This window comes from Pocillopora damicornis, chromosome 7, assembly GCF_964200805.1.
Source record: "Pocillopora damicornis chromosome 7, jaPocDami1.2, whole genome shotgun sequence".
Lineage (NCBI taxonomy): Eukaryota > Metazoa > Cnidaria > Anthozoa > Scleractinia > Pocilloporidae > Pocillopora > Pocillopora damicornis.
The window spans coordinates 6,353,357-6,362,500 of record NC_142676.1 but is presented as its reverse complement, the minus strand read 5'-3'; the positions used below and the strand labels follow the sequence as shown (position 1 = coordinate 6,362,500).

Sequence of the window (9,144 nt, the reverse complement as noted above, 5' to 3'; positions counted from 1 at the left end):
ATTGAAATCAATTTTCCCTAACTCCTCCCTTATACTTTGTTGACGACGACTGATTCCCCCATCCTTAAATCTTTTGCCCCCCCCCCCTTAAAAAAAACCGGCTGCTAAACAATAATTAACTATTCGTTAATAAACAAAAACTGACTGAGACAGTGGCAGGCTAAACTTGCGTTGAGTCTGAAACAAAGAAGTCCTCACAACGCTCCACTGGTACGATGTGCAAAGTTCCATGGTCACACTAGCAAAAGATTCCTAGATATGAACGTGTTTTATCTGCCCCTGTAGCAAACTTTTCTGTATGCATTTAAAAAACGTTTCTTAAATACATGCATCGCTCTGACGAAGGGCTAACGCTCGAAGCGTCAGCTTTAGTCTAGCTTTTTTACCCTTTACGGTGGCTAATTTACGTTTTCAACTCAGTTGTTAACACTAAATTACCTCTTAAATACATACTTTGATGGTAAATGCCCAGCATAACTGCGTAAAGCAGGAGCTCCCAGCCAAGCGGAGGAGGATGAGTGTTTCTTTCAACACCATCAATTTTTTTGCTTCATTCTTCTTAAAGGTTTTTACCGCATAATATCCATGGGTTTTTCGGCAATAATATTGCGAGACCTGAAGTATGAGGAGGATAGCCAAGCGTTAAAGAGTCTATTTAACAATACTTTGAACAGTTTGTTGCGACATTAATTCAACCGTTAATGTAAATGTTAATTCAACCACGGTTAGGCAACTCCTTGGCTGCATTCTGTAAATTGGCAGCTGGTCGTCCGGTGAACGGGGAAATTTTTATGCAATTTTCTTTTTAAACATTTGTCTCGTTGTTTCGAGTTGTTCCTCAAGGTATTATGTACTTATAGACTGAGTCGGTGGGTCGGATGGAAAAATATTTGGCTCGTGGTCATGACTTCGGGACTGAGTGCAGCGAGGTCTGTACCCGTCAAAAGAAGACCGAATTATATTGTTATTCTTGATAAAGCTTGATATCTTCTTTATGTTGAATTAAACATACTTGCTATGATAAAACACAAGTAACTTCTGCTACTGCACTTAATGCCAGCTTAGAGGCGGTGACCATGGTTGCACTAATTTGCAAGTTTTGGTGTCTATTGTGTTTGTGTTATCTGCGGTGTTATTGATGTGTTTGGATGAAGTTAAATGCGTTTGTTGTAGTTGTAGATGACCTGTTTAGTGTTATTCATGCAACTGTAACTGATCTTGATTGTGTTACGATTAAAGATTTTTCTAAGTTTGTGGTCTTTCGGGAAGTGCTTGTCTACTAGGGCAAGGAATCTGTATCCGATATTGGTGCTGACGTTTTTGCTGAATGGGGGGGTTGTACCAGAGTATGTTGTTCCATTGCCTGTTTTTTCGGTTGTTAGTCGTGGCTGGTTCGTAGTGTAGAGTATACTGGTATCCGCATTCGTCGAGTGTTTTTTTTTTTTTTGCTTGGTTGAAGGATGCTTTGTCAGATGAAAGGAATGACAGTCTTTTGTTGATGCCGGCGGGTATGTTATTTGAGGTGGGTGGGTGGTTGCTCTCGCGGTGGACGTATTGTAGTGTGGTGTTAGGCTTTGTGAAGGGCTGGTAGGTGTTTTTATTCAGGTTGAAAGTGATGGCTAAGAAATTGATGGTCTGTTTGTTGGCTTCGATGGTGATCCGTAGTCCATTGTGATTAAGGACGCGACAAATTTCTTTTTTGATGTTTTCTGTGTCTCTCGGTGTGGTGTTTGAAATGGCCAGTCCGTCGTATCTGTAAAGTCCGATGTTGATGTTGAGTTTCTGCAGTTGGGAAAGGAGGGAACTTCTTACTAGCTCGCATGCTTCAGCACCGTCGTAGCTGCCCATTATGACGTCAAATGTTGTATCGCCCTTCTTTTGCCAGGGTTGTTGTTTGTGCATTAGGATCGAATGTTTTGCACGTGTTATGGTGTTTCTTTCGTTCTCGGTGATGTTGTCGTAGGCTGAGGTGAAGTGGAGTGCTCTGTTCAGGAGGTCTTGGCTGATGGAGGGGTAGAATCCTTCGATGTCAAAGCAAATAAAACTGTGGTGTTGCTTGTTTTTAATGGATTTAAACCACTCGATCAATGATGCTGTATTTTTCCATTGGTTGAATATGGATGCTCTCGTGATTTTGCTGTTGATTTTGTCGAGGATTGTTTTGCTAATTCTGCCTATCTCAGATTTGGTGGGGTTAATTAGTTGGCAGGTCGGTTTGTTGGCGAAGTTCGGTTTGTGGCCTTTCGGTGTTATGAATGCGTCTTTAGACGGTTAAGAATATATGAAAGTCATATATTTGAACTGCGGATAAAGTCTTTGCTAGCTGTGATGTCCACCCTGTCATCGATTCCTAGTTTCGTTGCGATGTTTTTGTTTTCTGAATGGATGGCTCGTGTGGTATTAGGTTGTGCTTTTTTGTAGGACTTTGTGATATTTTGCCTTAGTAGATCGTTGTATGTTGACGGTTCTAGTTTGTAAAAGTTCGTTGTTTTGTCAGCGGCGATGAGTAGCTTGGTTTCGTTCTTTATGCGTTTGGTGTCGTCTTTGAGATTGTTGAGAAAAGGGTTGTTTACTTGTTTTAATTTCGTCGATTGTATCATTTTTGGCATGTCGTCTTCAAATTCCTTTAACTCGTCGGTCGGAGGAGGGTTCTTGGTAGCCGTATGTGTCTATTTATTTATATTATAAATATTACAGAAACTCCTACCTCGCTAAAGTCTCCTTCCCCAAGTTTCTTAACTTCAATTAGGTCCTGGAAATCAACATTATCCAAATCTTCTCAGTACTCTTTGCATTTTGGTAGGATAATCGGACATCTCCTGACTTTTTCTACGGATCTTTGCACAGAGCAACATAGAGAAAAATTAATTGCAAGGAATAGTGATGCCAATGGCTTAAGTTTTGCATAGAAACGCTCTGCATCCGTGACTAAACCCTTAGCCTTTAATAATGATAAATTTTCAGATGTTGCAGAAACACAGCCAATCAGAAGGCCAGAAAGGTGCTAAATTATTCTATATAGTTTGAGAAAAAAAAACAAACAAAACGAAACAAGACAAAAATAAAGAGTACACGGAAGTGTCCAGGTCAGCTGCCAATACCAAGTTCAAATCTCGTAACATTATATCACACGTGAGCCGCAAGTGAACACGAAATAAGAAATTAAGGAAGAGGAGAAGATTGTAGTTTGAAATATTGAATTAAAAACTAGTTGTAACATTGTATAATATTCACGTGCTTTGCGTAAGCATTAATATGAAAAGCTGTCTGAATTTGTTCTTTTACGTTGTCATTTATAAGTTATCAAATGATTGTTTGTTTTCTTGTTCAGTCTGGAATAGATGAGCACTCATAATTTTTTTAAAGACAAAAAATTCACTCCCTTTAAGGTCAATTTTTTTGGTCTTTGGGATGTTTAAAAATGTAGAAGTTGAACACGGACTACAGATGAAGTAAAATTTCGATCACTAAGGCTAAAAATTATTACCCTTCGTCTGGTTCGGTTCTAGTCTCTCCAAGCTTGCTGTATTAATTTGGCCGCTTTGATCCGTCAAGAGAAAAGCATTAATTATATACTGATGAGGTTTAATTGTAAATCCATTTCCAAGACGTTCTCAATATTTTATGATATTTACACGCCCTACTTAAACAATGTTATGAAAAGTTGTCTGTATTGTTTTTTTCACGTTTGTCATTTATTGGTAATAAAATCATTCATTTCTCTCTTTTCCAATCTGAAATAAATAAGCACTCGTAGTTTTTTCAAAGACAAAAAATTCTCTCCCCCTACAGTGGATGATTAAAAATGTAGAAGCTGGATACGGACTACAGATAAAATATGAACAATTTAGAGTACTATGATTAAAAATAACTACCCTGCTCTTTTCCGATACTTTCTCCAAGCTTTCTGTATTCATTTGACGGCCTTGTTCTGTCAGGAGAAAAGCAGTGACTATGTACTGATGAAGTTTAACTGTGAATTAACCAGTTGAATTATGGACGCGCATTCATTCTGCAAAGAGAACAAACATTATGATATCAAAAGTTAATATTAGCATCTAAAATATCCATGATCATCCCATACTCTTCCAATTTTAGCTTCTTAAAAGACGCCATTTTCCATTGATGTAGATATTAAAGGTCTATTTTTTTCTGTGTAAGCGCTGCAGCCAACGTTGTTGTTGAGAAAGTTCCCTACAAGGAGAACTTTCTCAACAACGATTAACTTTTAACAAACGCCACATTTCAACAATGCCTTCCTCTCGAGAGCAACATCCACCTTACAACATCCGCCTCCTTATGACGACAACCTTTTCACAACGTGTCGGTGGCTTGAGTGCGTCCAAACAGCCGACTCAAAAACCCGACTGACGGAGGGTGTAACAAGATGTGTGACAACTTGTGCAAATAGACAGTCCCCGATAGCTTTCTTTCATGGAGAAGAAAGTAAACTGAGAGTTCTGAAGCAAATTTTGTAAACTTATGTACGTATATTACGCTATTTGTTTAGTTTAGTATAAATTTTTCTCTGAATATCAATTTTTGTTTTGTATGCTGCAATGCTGTAATAGGAATTTCAAAAATGAAAATATTCTCCAATAGCCCCTCAGAGAAAAAAAAGAGGAGACGGAAAATTCAGTCCCCCCCGTAACGGCTACCTTTCTATCAGTCAGCCGTTTATCGCTTTCCACATCGTCAAATTTAGAAAGTTACAAATAAACTACATCTTAATTTTCTCAAGAAAGATATTCCAATCAAAAACGGCTCTGAGTCAACGTGCTTTACATTTTGAGGCTAATTTTGTTATTGAACTGAAAGCATATGACACTAGTTGACAAGTCATCAGCTTCTATAAACACCACTGTGCCACTCCAGTGGGCGAGTGAAACAAAGGTTTTATTATTCAACGTTTTTTCATGTGTGTTATTTTGGAACATAGATTAATTAGATTTTCTGGGAGTCTGAAATATTAGTGCTGCAAAGTCAACCATACAGGTTTCAAACCCATGGAATTAACGTTGCAGTTCTAATCTGTCAAGAGAGAGATGGAATCATGTACTTGTTATTTATTAAGCGTTTTACTTTCAGAAATGTCGTCTCTTTTTATGATGGGCGCCGATTTTCTGTCATTACTATATCAAATTACCTGAAATTCAAGTCTTTTCCATTTTTTTCAAAGCCAAGCCCGTTGAATTATGGACGCGCATTCATTCTGCAAGGAGAACAAACATTATGATATTAACAGTTAATATCAGCATCTAAGAAATCCATGATCATCACATAAACTTCCAGTTTTAGCTTCTTAAAAGACGTCTTTTCTGTTGATGTAGATACTAAAGGTCTACTTTTTCTGTGGAATCGCTGTGGCCATCGTTTTAAAGATGGTCTTCTCCCTACAACGAGAACTTTCTCAACAACGATTAACTTTTAACAAACGCCACATTCCAACAATGAACTTCCTCTCCAGAGTGACATCCACCTTACAACGCCAAACTCCTTATGAAGGCAACCTTTTCACAAATGTCGTCTCCTTTTATAACAGGTGTAGTTGAAACCTTGACTATTAAAAAAAAAATTAAAACTAAAGACTTGCTCAGTTTGTTTGTTTGTTTGTTTGTTTTTGTTTGTTTTTTTGCCACAGCGTGATTTTTATCTTCTCTAGGCTATTTTCGTCGTTTATTTTATTTTCTTCTTTCAAAAATAAATTAAACGAAAATTTTATCGCATTTTTTCCACAGGATTTGAAGGTGACCTAAATATACCAACAGTTCTGATGAAACTTTCAAACTTCAAGGTTTCATGGGGTTTGGAATTTGGAATATGCCGGGCCCGCTCTACGCAGTTCAGCTATATAATAGCAAGTAGTCCTTCCAGTTCGGAAGCTTTAAAAAAAGAAATGATAAGAAGAAATCAGCTACGTTTACACGGCATAAAAATCAGGTTACTTGTCTTTGTGCTTCTCCATCTTTTTGCAGGAGTCGTTTTCAAAACTGAAAAATAGAAATGATAGCGTCACAATAACGACCACTAATGATACTTTGTTTTAAATCAAGTTTGGCAAAAAGAGAGCCTCGTTCCTTCCGTTTATTGAGTGCATTTAGATCTTCAATACCGTGAGCTCACCCAAAACACAATTTTTTTTACTTAAACTCTTGGATATTCACATTTATGTTCGGTAGCCAGTAAAGTATTTTAATGGTTTGATAAAGCTAGCCGCACAATCGGTCTGTAAAAGTTTTCCGTTGTTTACTCACCAACTAAAAACTTAAATTGAAATTGGACTAAATGATTAAAGACCTACCTTTCTTTGCATTCTGTTTCTGACTTCTGCGAAAAATATTCCCTTAAACATGGGAATGTAAAAGAACTTATCCAAGACGTTACAAAAACCATCTTGGCCTTCGTAATGGTTTCTTGATTCCTATTTACAATTAGACTGTGTCATTATAGCAGCATTTCATTTAGGCGCGCGCCAGAAACAGAAATGCAAGGTGGGTGTCCGCTGACTTCTAACCGTGGAATAATCCCGTGGGGCTCCTCGTAACACAAAAATTGCTTTTGAGTAGAATTTTTGATAAAATATTCCAAACATTTAGCTCTAACGAAAGAAACGCTCAAATCGGCTCTTTCCCGATACTCATCAATTACAAAATTCTAAGCGTTCTTTATCTGAAATTCCTGCCTTTGGTACAATTTTGTTGATAGGAAATAATAAAAATATTCTCGATTTCAGCGACAAACATTTAACCGATTTATAAGCTGATTATATAAAGAACATCTCGCGTCCCTCAAAGAATGTGATTTTAACTCCTGTTCAGCGAGTTAAAACGCCGATGGCCGTGAAGAAAGTTTTGATCAACGAAGTGTCTTGGAGATACAAAGCATTGTAGTTGGGGAATAAATCTTCTTTCGAACTTCTGTCTTACTCTGTTCTTTTAAAAAAAATTTACAGTGATTTTTGGTCGTCCAAATTTAACCTATAAACGCCATGTTGTACGCTTAACCTTCACTCAAGGAATTATATTTCTGTTAGTAATTCTTAACACTAATTAGTGCCAGCTCTTGCTTGTTGTGTGACCGCGAAGGCGACGAGAGCGTGACAGGAAACGGGTGCATGGGAAATGACTTCATGATCGGATCAAACGCTCTTTACATGACACTAGGCAATAACTCGTCAACCAAAAAACTTACCAAACTTTGAATTCATATGAAATTTTTTAACAAGCATCCAACACTATTAAGACGTTTGAAAGAACCTCTCAGTAGAATTTCTGTAAAAATTCCTGACTACCGAACATTTAGTCAATGAGTCTGTGCGTGGCTGCTGGGAAGTTAGACTCAGCGTTACATTCATATTTGTGACCTACTCCGCTCCTTAAAACGAAAATGAAAAAACTGAAAATTTATTTGACATCCAGTTCCAGCATGACGATTGAAAAGTAAAATAGAAAGCAGGACCAAAAAATAGATTCGTGACTTACAAATTTAACAAATGATACACCATTTTTTGTTTTCAGTTTAATAAGCTCGTAATTGTATTCAGCTTCTTCGAAACTGCTCGTGTTACCAAGTATACCGTTTTGTTATACGCTTGCGGGGAAAATCACAATATCACAAGAGTTACAGGTGAGTACTGGATTAATGACTAAATACACATGAAAAAAATTTAAACTTAATACGAAAGAATCAGAGAAATATGACATTAATTCGTTGTAGGCGAGGGAGAAAGAAAAATATCTAGTTTCCCTCGAGGATTCGAACCTCGACATTCAAATTTTATGATCTAAATCTCCAGTCCAAAGCTACAAAAGACCTCGTTAGTAAGTCAAGACATACGCTGGGTTCATATTTGACAAACTTCCTTCATTCTGCTGGCATCTGAATTGTCGAAAGCGTCATGTATAAAAATAGATAAAGAAAGAGGATAAAGTTCAAGCTTCATCGTCGAATGAAGAAATTAAAAACATCGAAATCTACGGGTTTAGAGATTGAATCCTCGAAGATGCTTAGATTCTCTTAATTTTTTATTCGTGACGGATAAAAAGATTTTTCTTCATTCGACCCCCGAGCAACAAACTTCTCCTCTCTCTTTATAAGTTTGAATTCGATGAAGGAATTATTTCTCAATGCTGACACTAAAATAAACATAATAAACATTGAAGTAGCTGATTTATCTGCCCAAGAGAAATTTATGAAACTACCACATGGCTGATTCCAGTATTGTGTGCACCGCTTGAGCTCTTGGTACAGTAAAAGTAAAACTCGTAGGTTGTCTTCATCCTTTTCAATTCAGTTTTATATAGAGGAGACTGTCCTTCTCTGGGGAACTGAAAAAAGGATTTTGAATTGCGGATAGTTTGTGTCCTCCATTGAAAGGAAAATAACTGACCCTGAGTCTCAATCGCAGGATGAAGTAATAGGAATACAGAAACATTAAAAATATACACAAAATTGGAGAGCAAGAATAAAAACAAAAAAAAAGACAAACACGAGAACTTTCATGAAGTAAAAGAACAATTTTAATTTTCTAAACCGGACATTTGAAGAGATTTGTTATTTGTTCGTAACAAGGGATTATAGACTGATCTATTGCTCGTTAATATGAAATCTTTCTTGGTTTTATCGAAATTTTAGTAAAGCAAAACGTATTATTCTTGATATTTTCAGGCATGTTGAAATAATAATGACAACTTTTGGAGGATAAACTGATTCAAAGGATGGCGGTTTAACAGGTACTAAACAGTTTTCATATTATAAATTACTATAGTGTAATTGTTCCGATGATTAGTCTCGGAGATTATCGAACAATATTCACTGAGCCTGCGGCGAATAATTGTTAATCATGTCACATAATATCCCGCAACTGGACAAGCCTGATCATGAGCTTAAGAAGGTATAAGTTCGGCCAAGTTCCTTCTCTGGATTGTTAAGGACCGAGACGATGGCTTCAGGAATATATTATAAAGAAAAATTATTTATACATATACCAAGAGGTTACCAAAATGGATGAATCTGCGGGACTCGTTATGGTTTTTTTTATTTTGACTTACAAGGAGATATATTCGTGGCTCCTTTGTATTTAAAACTCCTGGAAAACGTTTTTGTTTGTGAAACAAAAAAATGTCTGGTTAAGAAATTACAAAG

General features: G+C 36.9%; 1 long non-coding RNA gene across 1 annotated transcript; it reads right to left on the bottom strand.

Annotated features, from left to right (window-relative positions):
• Positions 1 to 2,656: 2,656 nt before the first annotated feature.
• LOC149042265 (uncharacterized) lies at positions 2,657 to 5,207 on the bottom strand. Its single transcript, XR_016188544.1, has 3 exons — positions 5,147 to 5,207; positions 3,488 to 3,931; positions 2,657 to 2,837 (listed from the first exon to the last, which is right to left on the bottom strand). It is a non-coding gene; the product is annotated as an uncharacterized LOC149042265 (long non-coding RNA).
• Between the last annotated feature and the right edge of the window lie 3,937 nt (positions 5,208 to 9,144).